Raw genomic sequence first — 8,406 nt, forward strand, 5'->3', positions numbered from 1 at the left:
GATTTCTTTGATTGGTGTAAAACTTGGGAGGTAGATAAAATGATTGAAATGAGTCTTTTCTGTTGAAACATTCTATTGGTTTTGTGGCATAATTCTGGCAGCAAAATTCTGGCAGATCAGCAAAATTCAATTTTCCATGGAAAAACAGCTATATTTCCAATCACTATGAACCGAGTTTATCTGATGCCATGGCCATATCAGACACAACACACCTAACTCCAAAATAAGTTTATCTGATGCCATGGCCATATTAGACACTATTATTATTATTATTATTATTATTATTATTATTATTATTATTATTATTTATATAGCGCCATCAATGTACATGGTGCTGTACAGAGTAAAACAATAAAATAGCAAAACCCTGCCGCATAGGCTTACATTCTAATAAAATCATAATAAAACAATAAGAAGGGGAAGAGAATGCACCAAACAGGCACAAGTAAAACTAACAGTATAAAAGTCAGAACAAAATCAAGTTTTAAAAGCTTTAGGAAAAAGAAAAGTTTTTAGCTGAGCTTTAAAAGCTGCGGTTGAACTTGTAGTTCTCAAATGTTCTGGAAGAGCGTTCCAGGCGTAAGGGGCAGCAGAAGAAAATGGACGAAGCCGAGCAAGGGAAGTAGAGACCCATGGCCAGGTGAGAAACATGGCATTAGAGGAGCGAAGAGCACGAGCGGGGCAATAGTGTGAGATGAGAGAGGAAAGATATGAAGGAGCTAGACAGTGAAAAGCTTTGTAGGTCAACAGGAGAAGTTTATATTGGATTCTGAAGTGAATTGGAAGCCAATGAAGAGATTTCAGAAGTGGAGTAACATGGTCAGAGCGGCGAGCCAAGAAGATGATCTTAGCAGCAGAGTGGTGAACAGAAACCAATGAACTGATGTGAGAAGAAGGAAGGCCAGTGAGAAGAAGGTTGCAGTAGTCCAACCGAGAAATAACCAACAACACACCTAAATCCAAAATAAGTTTATCTGATGCCATGGCCATATCAGACACAACACACCTAACTCCAAAATAAGTTTATCTGATGTCATGGCCATATCAGACACCTTCCATTTGACCTCCAAAACGTCTGGAGATGTACATTCTGCCTGCCCTTGCTCTAGAGCAGGCTTTCCCAACTTGGTGCCTGTCAGATGTGTTGGGTTGCAACTCTCAACATGAGGAGATGCTCTAAAAAAGAGAAGTAGGTGTCCCTAAGTTGTTTGTCATCAGTTTTCCACAACCCCACAATCACCTCTGCATATCCTATTCTGCATCCTGTCCTCATGGTTTATCTGCTGTGGGAGAATGCGAATTTCACTTGCACTTTCTGCCTCCTTAAGGAGGATGTGGCGTTAAGGCTTTGGAGCCTTAACTCTCAAAATTCCCTGCTTTTTTGTGCTTGGTTGAACACTGTAGAGCCTTAACGTTGTTTTGTAAACTGTAGGTTTTTTTTGTTTAATGAATTTCATGACTTTGTGTAACGAATGACTGGATATTATACAGCTGACAACCAAGCCAGTGTCAGCCAGGATGTTACACCATGTTGACATCCAATATAAAATCAAAGCTGATGTTATGTGTTGAACCCACATTTCAAATTAATAAATGAGCCCCAGAAGTTATACTCTGATGACACTCATTTGAACTTTTCCATAGCCAGTGTCCAGAGATTAAAAGCTTTTTATCACTGCCTCATGAAAAGAAAGCATTTCGTGTTTCGTGTCTGTATTCGGACACAACTTGAAAAATTGTTCTACTGGAGTTAAAAATCCCTGATTAATTCTGGAAGCACACAAGATGATACAGGAAAATATTCTATATTAGAATAAGTTACATTTTCCTCTGTTAATTATTATAGCTCATTTTATGCTACATGCTTTTTCTTCCTATTCGGATCTCAAAGTAGCAGATTGTGGTCAAGATTGTGGTCAAGTTTCAAGTCTGCACAGGCTGCATTTCCAGCCATAGATATTTACTCAAAAGTAAGACCCATTGAATTTCCTTGGTTCTTGAAAAGCAACATATTTGCTTTTAGACTTGCCAGTCAAGGCCCAGCCAGGGGAGGTCAGTAAATTAAACCCAGAGGTGGAGGGTGAGATTCCATCAAGTTCAGCTGAGAGCAGTTGCTGTAGAACATGGACCTGTCAGGAGTGGTGAGGCTGTGTTTCTGGCAGACCCAGCCAGGCACCTTTATGGCCCATTAGTCCCTCTGTTTGGTAGCCTGCAGGAGCACCTGCCTCATAAAGCAAATGGGCACATATGGTCTGCCACTTTGTTTGTCTGTAGTAGTCTGTAGTCCAAACCTCTTCAGAAGGTGGAATAGTGTTATATGGTTGAGGTCAGTCTAAATTATATCCAGGGGACCCTGAGTGCCTCTGATTGCAAAGCACTCTTTGAATCCGATTCTGTAGCCAACTGTGGACCCACCTAGTGGTTGTTCCATCTAGCCCACTTTTAGCTAGTTTGATAATCAGAATGTCATGGAGTACTTTGTCAAAAACTTTGCTGAAGTCAAGATACATTATGTCCACAGCATTCCTACAGTCCACAAAGGAAGTTACCTGATCAAAGAATGCGATCAGATTAGTCTGGCAGGATTTGTTCTTGACAAATCCATGCTGGCTTCTGGTAATCACTGCATTGCTTTCAAGGTGCTTACAGACTGACTTATTTATAATCTGCTCCAAAAATTTCCCAGAGATTGCTGGGAAAACACAACATTAGCCGTCCTCCAGTCGTCTGACCCATCACCCGTCTTCCATGATTTTGCAAAGATAATAGACAGTGGATCTGAGAGTTCTTCTGCCAGCTCCTTTATTACTCTAGGATGCAGTTCATCAGCCTTGTTCAATGAATTTAGGTGCTCCTTTACCATTTGTTTATCAATCTCAAATGGCAATCCTTACCTTTCAGCTTGTACTTCACTTTTTCCATGGGGGTCACAGACCCACATTTGGGAGAAGTCTAAGCCAAAGTAGAAATTCAGCACTTCGGCCTTTTCTTTCTCCTCTGTTATCAATGTGCTATCCTCATTAAGCAGTTGAACCTCCATTGCTTTCCTCTGTCTTTTACTACACACGTACCTGAAGAAAGCTTTTTGTTGTTGTTGCTTTTAGCATCCCCCACTAGCCTCAGCTCATTCTCAGCTTTAGCCTTCCTGATGCCATTCCTGGATTTCTGTGCTACCTGCCTGTACTCTTCTTTTGTAGCCCGGACCACCTTCCACTTCCTGTATGTATCCTTTTTTTTTCTTTTCAGGGCATCTCTAAGTTTTTTGTGGAGCCACATTGGTTTCTTCTGTTGTCATCTATCTTTCTTCCTTGTTCAAATTGTTTGTAATTGTGCCTTAAAAAATTCCTTTTTTAAGAACCCTCATCTTGGACTCCTTTTCTCATGAGGGCCACTTGCCATGGGACCTTATTTATCTTAGTTCAGAGTTTATTAAATCAGCTTTCCTAAAATCCAGAGTACGCATATGGTTACACTCAGCCTTTGCTGCCTTTAAAATCAGGAACTCAAGTATGACGTGGTCACTTTCCCCCAGAGTTCCTGTAAATGCTACTTTATCCACTAAGTCATCCCTATTGGTCAGTATCAAGTCAAGAATAGCCGATCCTCTGGTTTTTTTTAGGGGTGTACAAGGACCCCCTGATCCGCTTCTCTTCGAGATCCACAACTTCCGGATCGGGTCCTCTCCACTCCACTCCAATCCACCTATAGTCCGCTCCGGTTCGCTGCGAAGCTCCGGATCTGGATCGGAGCTCCGCTTTTCCCCCCATAGGCTTGCATTGAAATACAAAAAAGCCTACAACTTTTTTTCTGTTAATGTTATAAACCTCAAACTCGGCACCATGATAGCTTATACATTTATACACATGCATGCCAAGCCTCAAGCAAATCCAAGCATCCCCTGATTATCAGGGAATTTTTGAAAATCGGACATGCCATTTTCAGACATGGGAGTTACTCTGTCATTTTGACAGATAAAAAACTTTGATGTAGGCACCCTCACAGATGCCATCTAGATCCACATTCATGGCAAGTTTCAAGCAAATCCCATCATCCCCTGATTTTTGGCGGGGCTTTAACCTTTTAACTCACCCCAAATGAAGTCCCATGCTAGAACTATGTCAATTTTCATGTTAGAAACGTCAAATTAGGCACCATGACAACTGATGTATGTATACACATGCATGCCAAGCCTCAAGCAAATCCAAGCCTCCCCTGATTTTGGGGGAATTTTTGAAAATCGGACACCCCAGTATCTCAGGGATTTAAAGCTGTAGACAGCTCAATGGGCTTTATTCATAGCCATTTCAAAGGAAATCCCAACATGCCATGAATTGGGGAGTAGGTTACCCTAAATATGAATCTTCGTCCACACTTGAAAAAAATATTTGGAATTTCAAAAAGTCTAAGTGAGTGTGGGAAGGACTTATCCCCTGAGTCAAAGCAAGACACACACAAACCATCCCTGCGAAGCGGGCACAAGGAAGTGTGGCAAGGATTGCTTATTTCTTTCTAAGCCAGCAGTAATGCATTGCAAACCAACCCTGTGAGGTGGGCACAGAGGAGGTGGCAAGGATTGCTTGTTTCTTTCTAAGCCAGCAGTAACGCATTGCAAACCAACCCTGTGAGGCGGGCACAGAGGAGGTGGCAAGGATTGCTTGTTTCTTTCTAAGCCAGCAGTAATGCATTGCAAACCAACCCTGCAAGGTGGGCACAGAGGAGGAGGACCGGGAGCAAGCATGCCAGAGGCTGGTGGGCACGAACCACAAAGCCCATCATGTAGTACAGCTCCCAGGCACCAGGCAGGCAGAGAGGCAGGCAGAGATATGCCATAGATCTAAGGGGGAGTCAGTCCAGGCAGATGCCCCACCGCAGCAGCACCCCGGGGGGAAGGCAGGCAGGCAAACAGGCAGGCAGCAGACATTTCTGGGGGCACAAGGAAGTGAGCCAAGGATTGTTTCAAAGCCAGTAATGCAAACCATCCCTGTGAGGCGGGAGCAGCACAGAGAGATGCCTTTTCTTTTGCATCCCATAACTAGGAGGATAAGAGTAAAGCTTTGTGATCCTTGCTTCAGAGTTGATTGACTGCACTGTGATCACAGCCATTATTAAACAACAACAACAACATTAATAATAGCAGTACTAATTAATATTAATAGCAATAACAACAACAACAACAACAACAAGGAGTTGAACCACAATGAAAGTCTGCCTGACTTCACTGAAGAGGAAAAACCAGGAGACCTTGGGCTATGGGGTGTATATATAAAATGGAATAAATAAATAAATAAATAAATAAATAAATAAATAAATAAATAAATACATAAACAAAGGAAGGTTGGAATTAAAAGCAGCAGTGTTGCTGAATAAACAACAAGAATTTTTTTTAAAAAAGGCTATGTCTGTCTTTTACCAGTAAGAGGAAAGTGGATGTGCCCAGGGGGAGGGGGATATGCCAATTTGACTGGCCCTAAGTAAGTACCAGTCTTTAAGAAGCTACCTGTCACTTCAACTCATGACAGGCATTAGCTTCTCCAGTCTCCACTGGTTACTCTTTGGAGGGCTCTGATTACCCTCCAAAGGCAGGACAGTGTGTGCACTGGGCACGTCCACATGCTCTAGGAGACCTCATCCCCTTGCACCACATTTATACAGTTGTTCACCAAGGTTAGGGTGGGTAGCAGTGCTGTGTTTCCTATCTGTTATTTATTTTCTTAGTATATGATTTCAGGTTGTGTTTGTGCATTTGGTGGGGCTACTGTTTAAAAAAACACTGGGGAAAGTCCGTTCAGAGACTAAGAAAGAGAAGTTTCCCAGTATCCCAAGTTACTAAGTATCCCATTTTGCCTATCCCCCCCTCCAACTTTGGGATTGGAGGATGCTTCATCAGGTGATCATGACTGGGAGTTGAATCTGCCTCTCAGCACTTCAAAAAGGTACCTCTCCCGTGTTTTTACCCCTATATTTTAGAAAATTATAGCAAGCAAACCACACCATGCAGAGTGCTGAGAATAGGCTCAAAATGACCCCCACCCACGACTCTCTAATCACACCAAGTTTCAAATAGCTTTAAAAACAAAAAAGTTAACTGCTAATCTTTTCTGCAATGCAATCCTATGGGCGAAAAAATCCAAAATGGCGGGCGGATCGCTCCGCGAAAAGAGGAGCGCTCCACCTATGGTTGCTTTTCTTCGCCATGCTCCTCCAGCCCCCTGACTCGCTTCTCTTCTGTCTCAGGGCAAGGCGGACCTGCCCAATTCGCTGTTGTTTCTCCGGTCCGAGGAGAAGCGGATCACACCCCTAGTTTTTTTCTGTAGGAGAAAAATATCACCCACACATGTCAGGAATTTCTTTGAAGGGCCACTTTTGGCAGAATTTGTCTCCCAACAGATATCAGGGTAATTGAAGTCCCCCATCATTACTACATCACATTTCCTTGAAACATTGACACTTTGCTTTTCAAAAGTTTCATTCTTGCCTTCTCCTTGATTGGATGGTCAGTAGTAGACTCTGCCTATCATGCTCCTGTTATTCCTTGCCCCATTTATTTTAATCCAGATGCTCTCAATGGGGCTACCAGGCTCATCCTCCAGTATTTCTGTGCAGGGATAAGAATTTTTAACTTAAAGTGCAACTCTGCCTCCCTTTCTATTTCTTCTGTTCTTTTTGAACAAATTATACCCTTCAGTTGCTTTATTCCAATCGTGGGAGTCATCCCACCAAGTTTCAATTATACCTATCAAGTCATATTTACCTTCATGTATTAAGAGTTCAAGTTCGTTCTGTTTGTTTCCCATACTCTGGGCATTAGTATATAGACATTGAAGACCATGTGCCTTATAGTCTGGCTTCATTCTTTTTTTTAACCTCAGCTTGAACGCCATGCATGTGAAGGGTGGAGCTTTCAAAATTACAACAGCACCATGGAAATGGATTTTTGTGGGTTAATCATATAGTGATCACACAATTTGTTCCCATGACTTAGGACTTCCACCGACACCCACCCCTCCTGGAACAAATTCAAATGGCTTTTACAGCCCTGACGTAATAGGTAAAGGGCACCTATATGAAAATATGAAGAGACTCTTAAATGAAACATATTGTCCGAAGGCTTTATACAGATCTCCAGAAGCTTGAGAGCAATCATGCAGGAGGCACCAATCATGCCACATGTTGTGATATGAAAAGTTGGATCTCAGTGCGTATCTATAAAAGTTCAAGCAGCTCATTTGAACAAATTCATTGTAATCACACCCACTTTTAGTTTTTATGACAGAGGACAAAAGAGCTCTTATATTCTTTTCTCTATTTGACTAAACAGGATGGTATTTCTTCACAATAAGTGGTGATGGACTTTAGAGTAAACATTTTCAATGGTCACAGCACAATTTCCTTAATTGTATTTTTAGCAGTGGTGAAAATGAAGTGGTGAGCTTTAGTGGACATTATTACAGACATTGAGGACTTGAATATTTTATTAATTTTAAATTGATATTGTAAGCGGATATAAAGTAAGTTCTACGAAGTCACTCATCACTCACATTTTTAGGAAACCTTTGTCTAATGGATAACAACAAAATCCTAGATTTCTGTTTAATTCGTCAGGCGACTGAGCACAACAACAATGTTGCAGTGTACCCTGACTTCCCTTTCCTCCCTTTCTGAAGCATAACTGCTGTTTGCTGCAAGGGCAATAAGGAGAGTGAGAGTTTAAATTGGACGAAGGCCATGGTATGGTGGGAGGGCATTTAAGCCCATTCTCGCACCAAGTATTTTTGAAATCACCACCACCACCGAACAAAACTGCTGTCAGATACACAGAGGGAAATATACTACCCTGTACTGGTAGTGAACCGCCCAGAGAGCTCCGGCTATTGGGCGGTATAGAAATGTAGTAAATAAATAAATAAATAAATAATATTTATTTATTTATTTATTTATTACATTTTTATACCACCCAATAGCCGAAGCTCTCTGGCCTATATCATGATGAGCAATGTCAGGGCATCTGTGAGCCATTTTCACCTCCATGGCAGCAGCAAAAAAAATGTTGGTGGTTTGATGCCCAAAGTTGGTGACAAACCACCATGGAGCAGTCATTTAGTCAAACTTACCTTGAGAACTAATAAAAGTTTGACCTATTTACTGCTACAGTGTGGTAAACAGATTGATTCTCAATTATCCCAGAGTGCAGGACACGGAATAATGGGGTCCAGTTACAGGAAGCCAGATTCCAGCTGGACATTAGGAAAAACGTCCTGACTATTAGAGCAGTACAACAATGGAACCAGTTACCTAGGGAGGTTGTGAGCTCTCCCTCACTAGAATAATTCAAGAGGCAGCTGGACAACCATCTGTCAGGTATGTTTTAAGGTGAATTCTTGCATTGAGCAGGGGGTTGGACTCGAT

Source organism: Elgaria multicarinata, chromosome 1 (genome assembly GCF_023053635.1).
Source record: "Elgaria multicarinata webbii isolate HBS135686 ecotype San Diego chromosome 1, rElgMul1.1.pri, whole genome shotgun sequence".
In the NCBI taxonomy this organism is placed as follows: Eukaryota; Metazoa; Chordata; class Lepidosauria; order Squamata; family Anguidae; genus Elgaria; species Elgaria multicarinata.